We start from the raw sequence: 15,911 nt of genomic DNA, 5'->3' as shown, positions 1-15,911 counted from the left end.
ATTTTTATTGTTGTTGACTACCATAGTGTCTGTGAAGTTCATGTGATTGATATATGTGGTTCTGGTTCTTCCATTCATTACTTCAGAATGTCCCATTAAATAAGGATGTGGCATTGGCATCCTCTTATCTGTCTCTGTAAACCTGGGTAGGGATCCCTTAAGAATACATTCTCATGAATAAAAGTATCAGATTATGGATAATTCTGTGCGTTTGCTCCTCCCACTTTCTTTCTGCCCTCTTCTCTCACCATCACCATGGTGTGAATGAATGTTCTGGTAGATGCTCTCAAGAGCATCAACAACACTGAGAAGAGAGGCAAAGGCCAGGTCCTCATTAGGCCGTGTTCCAAAGTCATCATTCGGCTTCTAACTGTGATGATGAAGCACGGATACATTGGTGAATTCGAGATCATTGATGATCACAGAGCTGGGGAGATTGTTGTGAACCTCACAGGAAGGTTGAACAAGTGTGGAGTTAAAGCCCTAGATTTGATGTTCAACTCAAAGACCTAGAGAAGTGACAGATCAATCTGCTCCCATCACGGCAGTTTAGTTTCATTGTGCTGACAACCTCAGCTGGCATCATGGACCATGAAGAGGCAAGATGAAAACATACAAGAGGGAAAATCCTGGCATTCTTTTTTTAAATGTAAAGCATAAATAAAAAGCCTCTGTGGACTGTGAAAAAAAAGGATCAGATTATGAACTGAACAGGCCTTCCACCTAGGTGTTGCCTAGTTGCTCCTCAGAGCATCCAAACATTTACTTTCCTGTTAAGTTTCCGCCTTTCACAATCTCAACTTTCATGCACTTAAGCTCTTCAACTATCCCCAGTCTTACCGTGGTGGTTTGTATGTGCTTGGCCCAGGGAGTGGCACTGTTAGGAGGTGTGGCCTTGTTGAAAGAAGTGTGTCATTATGGGCATGGACTTTAAGACCCTTGACCTAGCTGCCTGGAAGCCAGGCTCCTAGTGGCCTTCCAGTGCAGATATAGAACTCTCAGCTCCTCCTTCTCCATTCCTGCCTGAATGCTGCCAAGTTCACACCTTAGTGATAATGGACTGAACTTCTGAACCTACAAGTCAGCCCCAATTAATAATAAATGTTATTCTTATAAGAGTTGCCTTGGTCATGGTGTCTATTCACAACATTAAAACTTTAACTAAGACACTGACCAATTCTTTTTTTTCAATATGAATTTTAAAAATTCATTACCAAGTTCTAAAATCTTTAAATCATTGAGCTTTTCAATAGAATTTTTAACTTCACATATTAATTTGGAAGAAGCAGCATCTATATACTATGAGCTCTTCTCATTTCAGAATGTGACCTTTCTAAGCCTCATCATAAACTTTTGCACCCTCTCATAGTCATGAGCACTTCTTAAGCTAATTCACATGCATTGCATATTTTGTTGCTATTGCGAATGAACTTTTTTCAAAAGGGTAGTTTTTAAACCAAAAATTTACTTTATTCTTTTATTGACATTGAATTTAAGCAGATTAGTGCCCCCAAAAGATGAAAAATATGTTAAGAACAAATAACTGCACGCATCCATAGCATTACCGAAAATGTCAAACGAAAGGTCAGCTCTAAAATTAAATTTCAGCACCATTATAAACACTGCGGGTCTCTTTCATTTCATCCAACCCACTCTCCAGCACTAGTTTTCTCAAAGCCACTTTTCAGTGGCCCCTCCTTATGGATTGATCACATGAATTGATCTAGAATATAGAGCAATGAGCAAAATGTAGGCTATCAGAACACTCCTCCCCGGGCATTTGAAACCACCTCGTAATATCTTAACAAGTTTCCGTAGCAGCTGGATAGATATTGCTACATTCTCAATTTCAACCACAAGCTTAAAACTCACTCTGACTCCAGTGCTGTATTTTTATGTCTTATCGTTCACCTGGATATCAGTGTAAGTTATTAACCACCTATGATGAGCCAAGGACTGTTTTCAATATTGTTAAGTACACAGAAGACTAGGAAAAGACCCCCAAGACTTTGTTCTTGCTGTCAAGAAACAGTAGCTCTGTTGGTAAGATGGTTAATAAGCATGAAAAATTAAAGAACTTAATAAATACAGAGTGTTCTCATTTTTATACTTCTCCCGATTATACCAAGTGATTAATAGATATTGGATACATGATAGATGGATAGATAGATACATAGATAGATAGATAGATAGATAGATAGATAGATAGATAGATAGATAGATACATAGATACATAGATACATAGATACATAGATACATAGATACATAGATACATAGATAGATAGATAGATAGATAGATAGATAGATAGATAGATAGATAGATAGATAGATACATAGTTAGATACATAGATAGATAGATAGATAGATAGATAGATAGATAGATAGATAGATAGATAGACAGATAGATAGATAGATGATACTATAGATAGAGCTCTCTAGAAAGTATGCAAATGTGCTGATAAATAGTGCTGGAGCTAAGAGAGACATGTAAAACATTAGGTGAATTTTAGCTACTGCTTTATCCTTTGAACTGGAAAAATACAAAATATTCTCCCATTATCATAACTGGTAGAATATCTAACACATGGGCACATAGGATCCCACCCTGTCCCACTAGGCTACGAGTGTTCTCTCTTGCAGTCTCTGCTCATTGCCCCTTACTTCTTCAGTACTCTGACTGTGGTTTGCTCTGGACAGCACTTTCTCACCCCCTTACACCACTCTCTGCCCCACACCATCAGTTTTAGCCCCACTTAACCAGTCTCTGGAATGAAACTGATTCTCAGAAATTTAAAAGGAGTCAGGGGAAGGGGAGTCCTCAACTCATAAACCCCGGATACCTGGAATTATTTTCACTGTTGTTTTCTATTATTATTATTATTAGTAGTAGTAGTAGTAATAACAATTTCCCCATAATACTGTTTTAGGATGACATCTTGGGTAACATCCAGTAAAGAAGGATTAGTCTGTTCTTTGCCTTGCTTTGTAGACAACCTTAGTAGAGATCTAAATACAAAAGATATATACACAGTCTAGAAGATTAAAAGTAAATTGCAAGCTCTTCTGATTCTTCAGAGGGAATTAACAGTATCATGTTCCTTAATCTTCTGCATGGGCTTTATAGAGTAGTTTCATAAATATGATCTCCTTTAACTCCCTAACAACACAGTCGGGTAGACTGAGCAGGTAATGTTATTCCCACTGAATCCGTAGACCTTAAGGCTAGAAGGAACCTAAAGGCTTTTCCTGAAGATAAGAAGGTAGATACAGAACAGTTAACTGAGGTCACACAGGAATGGATATGGGACTATAAAACCCATGCCCTGTTGCCAGCAGTTCTGCCTTCCTCTATATCGTCTCCACAGAAAGAGGTAAAAGTAGTCACACAGTGGTAGGTGACCATGGAGAAAGACTGATGCCTTCAAAGGTCTCCATTATTAAACTGTTTATTACACTGCATGAGTTATATAACACTGTCTGAGAACCTCATATTCAAAGTTATGAGGATATGAGGTAAAAAGCCATTTACATTGTGGTTTGTTACAGCTTCTGACACAGCTAATGGAGTACTCAATGCCTCTTACTCCATAAGCTCAATTCTTGCACCCAAGCAAGAATTAGTTCCCCAAGTATCTTAACCCTTTCAAATGATACCTGACTCTGAATTCTCAGGCTTCCTGAGAAATGAGGCCACTTCCCAGGCCAGCTCTGATGTTCAAGGTTCAAAAAGTTCAAACATTTTAGAACATTTTAGAAGCCCAGTGTATCCAGGCACGGTGGTGGGAACATACAGTCACCGCACTTTTGTGATAGTGGTTCACAGGTTCAGTGATAGCATAACCACATAGTAAGTATGAGGACAGCCTGGGCTGCATGAGATCCTGTGTCTTAATTAATTAATAATTAATTAAAATAAACCATTAAAACAAAGTGCACCTAAAATAGAATAAAACTTTACAATTTTTTCCAAATTCAACACCATTGAGGTGTTCCCAGAACATGGAAAAACTTTTCCAGCCCCAGCCTCTACAGAGCAGTCTTCGAGCACAGGGGATATAGAGACAAGGCAACACACACACACACACACACAGAGAGAGAGAGAGAGAGAGAGAGAGAGAGAGAGAGAGAGAGAGAGAGAGGGAGAGGGAGAGAGAGAGAGAGAGGCAGCAGGGAGTTAGGGAGATCTCCTATTAAACAGCTGGCACGGGAGATGCTAATGTGAGAAAGGGTTTCTGAGGATTCCACTCCAACTTCCTTCCCCTGGCTGCCTAACTTAGGTCTTTACTTGGCAAGCTCTAACCTATTTGGGACTGACAACTGAGTCACCATGTCCCTGTGTGACACCAACACCATTCAGACACCAGAGCAAGTAAGACAGGAATTTGATCCAAGATTGGTTGGAGAACCAAACTCAGACTGGAAGGCTGAGCCCCTGAAAAAGATCTGTCTCGCCAGCTGGCCAAAATAAATACGTGCAAAAATAAAAGGGAGGGAGAGAAAAGCAGATTATGAGTAGTTTTTCCAGACATGCAATTCTAAACCTTGGTCCTGATACGCACTTTTAAAGAAAAGCCTTAGTCTTTTGAACTATTTCATCACTAAAAGCCAACCTTATCTTACTTTTAATTTACTTAGATTCAAATAATTGGCATAGTGAGATTAGTTTATTCTCCTGAACATTAAAGAAAACTAATACAACACTAAACTGCGTATCTGCTTACTATCACAGTTGTAAAACACACACACACACACACACACACACACACACACACACCTCTTCTTAGACCCTGGATCTCAGCATTGTGAATCCACAGTTGAAATGTATTTCTTTTTGAAGAAAAATTTTTTAAATACTAATTGCAATAAACATGAAACAAATGCTTACTGTGGGCTATGTATACTATTCCTAACTCCAGGTTTCTGAGTTTCTATGCTCATGAAAGAAAGTTAACTTCTTCTGGGTGAGAAGATGTTTATAGAAAGGTTTCACTGCTGTAACCCCATAAGAACAACAATGCCAACCAACCAGAACTCTCAGGGACTAAACCACTACTCAAAGACTATACATGGACCGACCCAGGGCTCCAGCTGCATATGTAGCAGAGGATGGCCTTGTTGGGCACCAATGGGAAGAGAAGCCCTTGGTCCTGCCAAGACTGGACCCCCCAGTGTAGGGAAATGTCAGGGTAGGGAGGTTGGAAGGGGGGGTGGATGGGGAAGGGAACACCCTTATAGAAGAAGGGGAGGGCGATGAGATAAGGGGCTTATGTCCAGGAAACCAGGAAAGGGAATAATATTTGAAATGTAAATTAAAAAATATCCAATTTTTAAAAAGAAGGTATCGCTGCTACTCCAAGTAACAGCTAAAAGTGCTTATTGCTTTAAAACTTTTAATGTTCCAGCCACAGAAGATGGGGCGGCTTTATTTCTGCTTCTAATGATCATCATGATGTCATTGAATTCTGAAGCGATGGGATTAATTGGCTGCTTTCAATTCTGTAGTCCCAGAGATAAAATCAGGAAATTAAAATCATCATGAATAATAAGTTGATTATTATGTGCTAGAAGTTTAAGGAAAAAAGATCCAGTTGGTAAGTGCCCTACTTGAAAGTAACGTCTTCAACACTCCAGAATCCATTCCTCCAAACCTGGAAACGTTGTATGAAGTGCAAAGAAGACATTCGGATAATTAACTGCTGTATTCATTTGTTCTAAGCATTTCAAAGCCGCAGAGAGCAGTACGTTTGCAGCCAGGAACATCATCCATGTTTTAAATAGCTTTTTAATGACACCGCTCTTCTTTTGCCGAACTGAGTCACATAAAACCTCCAGGAGAAATGAAAAAGACCACGATAATGTACAAAACAGACAAAGTTTCCAAACCCCTTCAATAGCACGACAGATCAGCTCCTCTCCTAACAGAATGGTTCCCAAGCAGCCCCTCTGACCTTTCTGATGAGTATCTTATGAAAGAATCCCAACTGTCATAAGAGGAAAGAGATATTATTAACCAAGAAAGTTCATATCCCATGTAAGCTCACACATTAAATATTTCCTAATCCACTCACGGGAGAGCAAGGAGGATCAATACTCCAAGTACAGTAATCTCAAATAAGCTTAAATGAATGCTTTTGTATTTGTATAGTAATGACATGTGCCAAACCCTAAATTATGGGCAAACATTTTAATACAAAGCATATAAACACTTTCCCTTAGTTTTGACAATTTATTTAAACTATTAATTACACCTTTGATGCTGTATTCATTTACAAATGAGTTATGCTGTGAATGAAACTCACGGGGAAGATGCCATTATTTGGTGCTACACAGCATACCTAATATTCATTATCGAAGGTTGCTGACTCTTCTTACTACTGTAAATTGAGACGGATTGAAGTACTCAGTATTCTAAACTTTCTTTATGTAACTCATGCAGGCTACTTCCAAAGCTCTGTAGCCAAACAGCTAGAAATGCATTGGCTGGCAAAGTCTATAGGAAATGGATGAATAGCAACTTCTAAAGCATCTACTCATATTGTATTGATGTCAAATCTATGCTTCATGTACCTAATTATGTCTTACTAAATACTTACCACATCAGTGGTATCTGGCTTTATGGCGATACTGAGATTAATTATATTTCTCTAATAGTGTATAGCATGACATGACAACTCCTTTAATGAGAGCCTTTGAGGTGGCTACAGCCCTTCTCCTCCCAGCTACATTCCCAGTTATTAAGAGACTATCTTGTTAAAAAAAATAAATAACACAAAGAAAAAAGTCCAGTACTGAATCACTGCCACTTCTAAGTTCTGTGTTTTAGTCAAAAGGAACTTCCTCTCAGTACATTAGTGCTCCTTAGAACATACAGAGTACCTTCAGAGTCTCACTCAGAGGCTCACAGCGGGGCCCAAGAGTCTGTGTTGCTGTTTCTGTGAGTCTCCAGGGTTAGGCCTAAGTGGAACTGCTACTCCCAGAAACACTGTACAAACAGCAGAAAATTTTCCCTGTATAATCAGCAACGGTCACTGACTCAGTAGTGGGTTTCCCCTACATTCTGGTAACTCCTGTATAAAATGTTTTGTCCCCAATACTGCCTACCTCTTGAGCAAAGTGACAGAAAAACCCATAGCATTATTACCGTGAAGAGAGGCCTTCAAGTCTTGGACAAGAATGTAAAGAAATTGTATGCATCTTTTACCCACCATAGTTCACACTTATTCACCAAGATCTGGTGAACACCAACAGAGTGCCAACCTAACCATACTTATGTAGTCTCCTGCAAACAGAACTTAAAAGGCCTTATTATGGCTGAGGACTTAAGAGTGAGCTAGGAAAGATGAGCCTCTTCCCCAGGTGCTAAGCGCTGAGTGCCTAAGGAGAGAAAACAGTGTCCTTGAAGAAAAGGCAGATCTGTGGTTCGGGGCAGAGAGAGAATTGACTCTCAGTTTGCCACTGAAAACTGCGGGCCTAATGGAGGTGGTCACCCTCTGCAGGAGGGCCTGGAGAGAAGGTTCAGGGATGTTTTTGTTGTACTTTTGTCTTTACAAGCCCAATAATTAACATAATTTGCATCTTAAGTTCTGTTATTTCAAGATTAAACATTAAATTAGCACCTCTCAATGTTCAGGAGTTCTCAGAGATAACTTTCAGAACTAGGAATAGAAACTGGACAGGAAAGCCTACTTTCAGACTCCAGGAAGTCCTGCTGCATCAGAAACTCTGATGGAACCACAGGCCTGTGTAGTAAAAGCTTGAAAACCAGAGAACACGATTTTTGCTCTTCTGTCTGGATCAGAACTTCCTTGGCACATTATTAGGATGCAGATTCCTTTGTTTCCAGCCAGGGTCTGGTTTAAAACAGTCAAAACGAGGCCTGCAAAGTATTGGAGGTTTTGGTTGTTTTTTGTTTATGCTTGAAACTTAACTATAGCAACTAGGGGCTTACTGTGTAGCCCTGACTGGTCTGGAAGTCACTATGTAGACAAGGCCTGGCCTTTAACTCACAGGAGTCCACCTTCCTTTCCTCACCAGTGCTGCACCCCCACAAGTGCACCCCCACGCTGGCCAATGTGTAGTCTTCTTTTTTCTTATTTTTTTTTAAAAATTGGATATTGTATTTATTTACATTTAAAATGTTATCCTCGTTCCGTTTCCCCTCCACAAACCTCTACCCCCTCCTTCCCCTTCTTCTATGAGGGTGCCCACCCAGCCTAGCATTCCCCTACACTGGGGCATCGAGCCTTCCCAGGGCTCTTACTTCATAAGCTGCAGTTGTGATATTCTGACACACACGGACCCCCTATTTCGAGAAATGCTAAACTACAGTCTCAGAACAGGGGTCTTTTGTTTCCTTTTTAGGGAAGAGAAATGGAAAGAGTCCTCTAAAATGAGGTAGGAAGAGTAAGGAGAGATAAAAATGGCCTTCTGATTATCAGCAGGAAAGCATCCGGTAAGGAAAGGGTTTGATTCTGAATGCCTTAGAAAGAAAACTAGATCCAGAGAGCTGACAACTAAGTAGCTCACGCATTTCATAAAGTTTGATGGACAGTTCCACAAGGATTTTTCAATAGCCATAAACAATTCCTCTTTTATAACAGAGGTCTCCAAGTGTGACTCCTCTTGACATTACAAGTGTAAAGAAATTGCTTGAGTTCTTTCCTGCTTGATGCTCAAGAATTTGATAAGCCTTCCCCGTTTTAAGAAGACTGTCATTTATTGCTTGTGGGTCACAGGGAGCTTAATGGCAGAAATGACTCTTAAAGCCTTGTCCTGTTTAGAGCACAAGGTCAGTGTTAGCCATTTCTCCCAGAGATTCTCTCCTTTTTCCTGCGAACTTTCAGGGAGATCTCTCAGAGTGACTTAGCGTCTAGAGGACAAAGTCCCAGCTTCAGGACTCTCCTATGCTGTGTGGCTAATTACTCGCTTTAACGTGGTGGTCTAGTCTGTAATTTTCCTCACTTAATAAGCTTTCCTTGTCCACCTGGCCTGGGTTATTCCAAACAGTACAAAATGTTAAATTCCTGAAACATAATGGAGCCTATAATTTCTGGGGGGTGCCAAGAGATATTCTTTTCAGGTTATAGATGCTCTCCCTGCCTGAAAACCACTGAAGAGGCCTAGGTGCCTCTACTTCTCACTTCCTGTCAGAATTCTGATAAAAAGCAGAGGTCCTGGTTCCAAACTACTTCAGTCCATACTCTACATATATGATTTGAGCGAATTTCTCGACCTTTCTCTGCTTCAGTTTTATCTATAAAATGGGCAAATTAATCCCAACTTCATGGTGTAACTGTAATCATTTAAGATATAAAGTCCTTGACATGTAGTAAGTAAACAACTTTTTCTCTTTTTTTCTATATTTTATACAAATAGAATAGGTTTTGGGAGGCATGAAGATAAAACTTCAGTTATTAAATAAAACTATGTGCATCCCTGAATCTTTGAGAAATGAACTGTGTGCTATATACAGATGGTCCTCAGTCTAGGATGTTTCAAATGGTATGGCTCATGGTTTCAAATTTATAAGCCATGCACATGCAGTAAAAATGACACTACAACTTTTGTACTTTGATCTTTTCCCAGATAAGCACATCTCTTGTCACTCAAAAAAGAAAAATACATTCTGGTTGTCTGTGTCGTACTTCCTCATTGTAAAAGTCAGGTGTTGAAGTCCTAGTTTCCTAATTTCTTTTCCCTTTGTTGTAAATAGTCTAGCAAAAGCAACTTAAGGGTGAAAGGGTATATTCTGCTCAGAGTTCAAGAAGACAGTCCATCTTGGTGGAGAAGTCAAAGCAGCAAGAGCTTGAAGTAGCTGGTCACATCACATCCACAGCCAAGAAGCAGAGAGCAATAAAGGATGCTGCTACCCATGCCCCTTTCTGCATGTCCACAGTCCAGGATCCAAACCTATTCTAAATTCTCTCAAACTGACAACACTAAGCTCACAGTTCCATCCCTTGTCAATCTGACTCCCAAGCAAGCACATCACTTCCAAGCCATAAGCTTCCACCCTTTTGCCATCTTAACACATGTTTGGTTCAACATCAAACGTTTGTAGAGTCAAAAAAAAAGTTTGTAGCGTCATTAACAGTCCCAACACTGTAAAAGCCAAAGTCTCTTCTCTGAGCTCCTATACAATAATAACAAGCTACATATGTCCAACAAATAGGAGCACAGAGCGAACACTTTCATTCTGAAAGGAGAGAATCAGGGCTTTACCAAGAATAATCAGAGCGAAGCAGGACCAAAATGAACTGGAAATTATGAAACCTTGCAGCAACGTGTTTAGGATCTGGAGATAATGAGGAAATTGGCCCAGCTTTAAAAGATTTGGATAGTCCCATTCCACTCCACACCCACTTAAAGCACATGGCCTCCTTCTTTGACAATGTATTAGTCAATGCTCCCTAGAGGAACAGAACTGGTAGAATGAATCTATATTAAAAGGGAATTTATTAGACTGGCTTATAGGCCACAGTCTGGATAGTTGATTAGTCTGTCTCAGCTGGTCTTCCGTATGCATTGGCATCCCAAAGAAGTAGGTTCTAACACCAGTGAAAGAATGCCACACCAGCAGGATAGAAAAACTTGCCAGTAAGAGTGAGAGCGAGTAGGCCAAAAAGCAAAAACTTCCTTCATGTCCTTTTATATAGGACACCACCAGAAGGTGTGTCCTGATCTTCTAACCTCAAATGACCCAGATTTAGGCTAAGTTTTCCCACTTCACATGATCCAATTAAGAGCAATCCCTCATAGACTTACCCAGTCTTTTTAGTTGATAGTCAGGTTGACAACCAAGATTAGCAATCCAGGGCATGCTCTTCTCCATGTCAACAGTCTTCCTTGTCAGACTTTAGCTCTAATATTTCCACTATCCTGGAGCCTTCACTGTAACTTACACTTTACCTTCACAGCTTCAAACAGTAGCCTCCCAGGCCTTCTGGGACTCCTACCCTACACACATGACCTGATCACAGCTTCTCTGAAATTGTGGAAAAAGACTCTGTGATACCCCCTCAATCTTTTCTCTTTCATGCCTACAAAAACCAGCACCATGTGGAGGATGCCACCAAATTACTCTCCCAGCTAGGAATCAAGCCTAGCCCCCTTGGATAATAACTGCATCTGAAGTACTCTCCCAGGCCTGTGCATTGAACCTCCTAAGGGATAATCACAGTTCAAGCTTTCTCCTTTTACATCAAATTGAATCTTTACAAGTTGGAGCCTTTTGTGGGTGGAGTCTTGCCCTTAAGGTGCATTTCCCTTTGTCCTGATGCAGAACACCAGACTCCTCTTTGATGAAGCTCATCTCTTCAACAATTACAGTTGCTCTATTATCTGCATTCTCCTGGTCTGACATTTTAAGCTTGCTCACAGCCCTCTGCCAAAGAAATTGCTTCATTATATTTCAATTCAGCTTCACTCAGTACATTATTCAGAGGTGGGGCTTTGGAGAATTTGGAAAGTAATTGGACCATGAAGGCTCTGCCTTCATCAGTGAGCTAATCCATTGATGAATTCATACTTCGATGGCACTGGAATGTAGTAGAAACTTTGTTGGGAGTGGGACCCAGTTGTAAGAAACAGGTCATTGGAGCATGTTTGTAAGGGTTACACCTTGCCTAACTCCTGTTGTTTTGACTCCTAGATGAGGGGCTTGGTCTTCTCTGACACCTTGATGGTTTTTTGGTTTTGGTTTTCTGTTTTGGTTTTGGTTTGGTTTTGGTTTGTTAGTTTTGTTTAGTTTAAATCCGAAAGGAATGGATCTAAAAGATGTTTTTATTGAGGTCTCTGAAACAATGATCTAAAAAATCTAAAAGAAATCTTTCCTCCCTTTGGGGGTTAATATTCTCTTCACAAGACCAAAAACACAAAAGACTCTAATACCAGAGTCTTCGATTTTATACCTCAAATTCATAAAAATTTATGTGAATTTTTTTCGAGTTTTGCTACATGGCATAATATTGTCTTCTAAATCTCTGAACAAAGAAATCAATGAAGACCTCAGAAAAATGGAAAAATCTCCCATGCTCATGGATCAGCAGGATTAACATAGTAAAAATCACCATTTTACCAAAAGCAATCTACAGATTCAATGCAATCCCATCAAAATTCCAACTCAATTCTTCACAGAGATAGAAATAACAATTCTCGACTTCATATGAAATAACCAAAAAACCAGGAAGGCAAGAACTATTCTCAACAATAAAGAATTTCTGGGGGAATCATTATCCCTGACCTCAAGCTATACTGCAGAGCAGTAGTGATAAGAATCATTTGTTAACTTAGACAGTTTACAAAGACAAAGTAGATCAATGAAATAGAATTGAAGACCCAGAACTAAATCTTTGATAAAGAAGCCAAAAACATCCAGTGAAAAACAGGAAAGTATTTTTAACAAATGGTGCTGGTTCAACTTAAGGTCTGCATGTAGAAGAATGCAAATACATCCATTTTATCGCCCTTGTACAAAGCACAAGTTCAAGTGGATCAAGAACCTCCACATAAAACCAGATATACTGAATCTAACAGGAGAGAATGTGGGGAAGAGCCTGAAGGGAAAATTTCCTGAACATCACACCAATGGCTCAGGCTCTAAAATCAACAATGGACAAATGGGACTTCATAAAATTGCAAAGCTTCTGTAAGGCAAAGGACACTGTCAATAGGAAAAAAGGGCAACCAACAGATTGGGAAAAGATCTTTACCAATTCTACATCTGATAGAGGGCTAATATCCAATATATACAAAGAACTCAAGAAGTTATACTCCAGAGAATCAAATAACCCTATTAAAAATGAGGTACAGAGCTAAACAAAGAATTCTCAACTGAGGAAACTAGAATGGTCAAGAAGTATCTAAAGAAATGCTCAACATCCTTAGTCATCAGAAAAATGCAAATCAAAATGACTGAGATTTCACCTCACAACAATCAGAATGGCTGAAATTAAAAATGCAGGTGACAGCACATGCTGTCAAGAATGCCAAGAAAGAAAAATACTCTTCTTTTGCTGGTGAGATTGCAAGCTGGTACAACAACTTTGGAAAACAATCTGACAGTTCCTCAGAAAATTGGAATAGTTCTACCTGAAGACCCAGCTGTACCACTACTGGACATATACCCAAAAGATGCTCCAACATATAACAATAACACATGCTCCTCCATGTTCATAGCAGTCTTGTTTATAATAGCCAGAAGCTGGAAACAACCCAGATGTCCTTCAACAGAGGAATGGATAGAGAAAATGTGGTACATTTACAGGGTGGAGTACTATTCAACTATTGAAAATGATGACCTCCTGAATTTTTCAGGCAGATGGTTGGAACTGAAAAATATCATCCTGAGTGAGGTAACCAGAAACAAAAGGACACACATGTCATATACTCATTGATAAGTGGATATTAACCCAACAGTTCAGAATACACACGATACAACTCACAGACCATATGAAGCTTAACAAGAAGGAAGAACAAATTGTGGATACTTCAGTCCTACATAGAAGAGGGAACAAAATAATCACAGGAGATTGACAGAGGGAGGGAGGGACTGGGAAGGAGAAAGGAGGGGGAGGGGAAAAAGGAGGCAGTGTCAGGTATGGGAGATGTTGTAAAAATATAAAAATAAAAATAGTATTGTGGCCTTTTACCCCCTGGGTCCTGCACCGCGGTGCCCCAAGATATCCGCTAGATATCTTGGCAGAAACACATCCCAACTTAGCCGCAGTGGCCCAGTGTCTCCAGCCGCCACACACTTTCCTACCCTCAAATCCTCACATAAAAGAACACACAACACAATAATCTTAGATCCAATTGATAAGATATAATTACCCACTGAAACATACAAAGTCCAGTACCATCCATCCCTTAGGAACATTGATAACAACCTGTAAATACACAGAGAGGAATCTTAACGTCAGCCTCCATCATCCTGCCACGGCTTCTCCTCTCACTCTCCTCTCCTCCTTTCCGTTCCAGTCTCCTCCTCTTCCTCCAACTTCTCTCCCACCCACCCTTCCTTCTCCTCCAATGACAGGCCTCCTTCTATCCTGTACCTGCCCCTCACCTATATTTTACACATTCAATGGGAAGAAGTTTCTGGTGAAGTCACCTGATTCCTGAGTATGCGACTAGGCAGCTGTCCTTGGGGCAGTGGAATTACTTCAGGGTAAACCACAACAATAGGAGAGAAGTCCAGAGGATCAGGAAAATGAATAGAAATATGTAACAGTGGGAATTGGGGAACAGGGGAACCATTAGAAACTCCCAAACACCAGGGAAGCAAAAGGTTCCCAGAACCCAAAAGGGATGTCATGACCCCCAGATTGAGAGATGGGGCTACCCATCCATCTCAAAAATTTTAACCCAGAATTGTTCCTGCCTAAAGGAAATGCAGAGACAAGAAATGGAGCAGAGATTGCAAGGAAGGCCACCCAGAGACTGCCCCACCTTGGGATCCATTCCATCTGCAGACACCAATCAGTCACTGTTGCTGATGCCAAGATGTGCTTATAAACAGGAGCTGTATATGGCTGTTCTCTGAGAGGCTCCACCAGCATCTGACTAATACAGACACAGATCATCACAGCCAACCATCAGACTGAGCCTGGGGACTCCAATGGAAAAGTTAGGGGAAGGACTGAAGGAACTGAAGGGGATTGCAAGCCCATAGGAAGAACAACAATATCAACTAAATGGACTCCTAGAGCTCCTAGGGGCTAAACCACCAACCAAAGAGGATACATGGATGGGTCCCAGCTACATAAGTAAAAGAGGATTGCCTTATCTGGCATAGATGGTAGGGGAGGCCCTTGGTTCCATGGAAGTTTGCTCCCCCAGAGTAGGGGGATGCTAGGGCTGTGAGGCAGGAGTGGGTGGGTAGGTGGGTGGGGAGCACCTCATAGAGGCAAAGGGGAGAGGGGCTGGGCTGTGGGGTTTGTGGAGGGTAAACCAGGAAGAGGGAATAACATTTAAAATGTAAATAAATAAAATAACGAATTAAATAAAAAAAATAAATTGAAATTACTTTCCAATTGTTTTTCTCTCTTCTGTCCCCTCTTCCCACACCCCTGCAGATCCCTCCAATATTCAAGTAAACTAAGCACATGGACACCCACTATCCCCCTGCTAGTAAAGAAATCCCTCTTTCAGAAACTCTAACAGAATATTCTCTGAGAAAAATCATATTTTCCCAACAACAGTACCAGAAGGGTTCAAGTATATTAAATGATTTTCTCAACTGTCAAGGATTTTCAATTCTTACACTTCTCGCCACCTTGCCTGCTTACCATCACAGATCCAATATAGTCAGCGAAGGGCTGAAGAATTGAAAATGGAAGATGCAATACAAGGAGGCTGGCATTCCGTGGAGAGAATTCCCTGCAGAGCAATGACACAGCTCATACATTATTCAGGGCGAGCGACACTCAGAAAAGTTGTGTTGAAATGCAGCATATTGACTCCTAATAGTGGAAACAGGGGTATCTCTGACTCTTGCCTGCTCTTAGGATTCCTTATCTTCTATGTGTTGCCTTGTGCAATTTAATTAAATTAATAAGTAATTTTGGAATGTTTTGATTTATATAACAAGCTCTGCTAAAAATGAATTTAAAAAGATAAAACAACAGCAATAAATAAATAAATGGACACTGCTTTGTAAGTAAGAACTCTAATAGAACAGTGAGTTAATTTCTAGCTACTTTCAGTTTCTTGAGGTATGATTTAAGATAAGTTAATTTACAGGCTTATGTAGGTCTATAAGATTTTACATATGAAAGGAACTAACTATTCATGCGAAACAGTAGGGTCTTTCCTATGGAACTTAGAACCATATAAATAAAATGTAAATTTCAAAGTGTCGTGTAACAAAGTATGGGGCAGCTTGACATAGACTTGTCTAACCTATTATCCAT

The 15,911-nt window shown here is 40.1% G+C and overlaps 1 pseudogene; it reads left to right on the top strand.

Annotated features, from left to right (window-relative positions):
- The first annotated feature begins 243 nt into the window (after positions 1–243).
- LOC116905715 lies at positions 244–647 on the top strand (annotated as a pseudogene).
- The last annotated feature ends 15,264 nt before the right edge of the window (positions 648–15,911 follow it).

The sequence above is a fragment of the Rattus rattus genome, chromosome 7 (assembly GCF_011064425.1).
Source record: "Rattus rattus isolate New Zealand chromosome 7, Rrattus_CSIRO_v1, whole genome shotgun sequence".
Taxonomy (NCBI): Eukaryota; Metazoa; Chordata; class Mammalia; order Rodentia; family Muridae; genus Rattus; species Rattus rattus.
The sequence above is the reverse complement of the archived record's forward strand: the minus strand, read 5'-3'. Positions and strand labels throughout refer to the sequence as shown.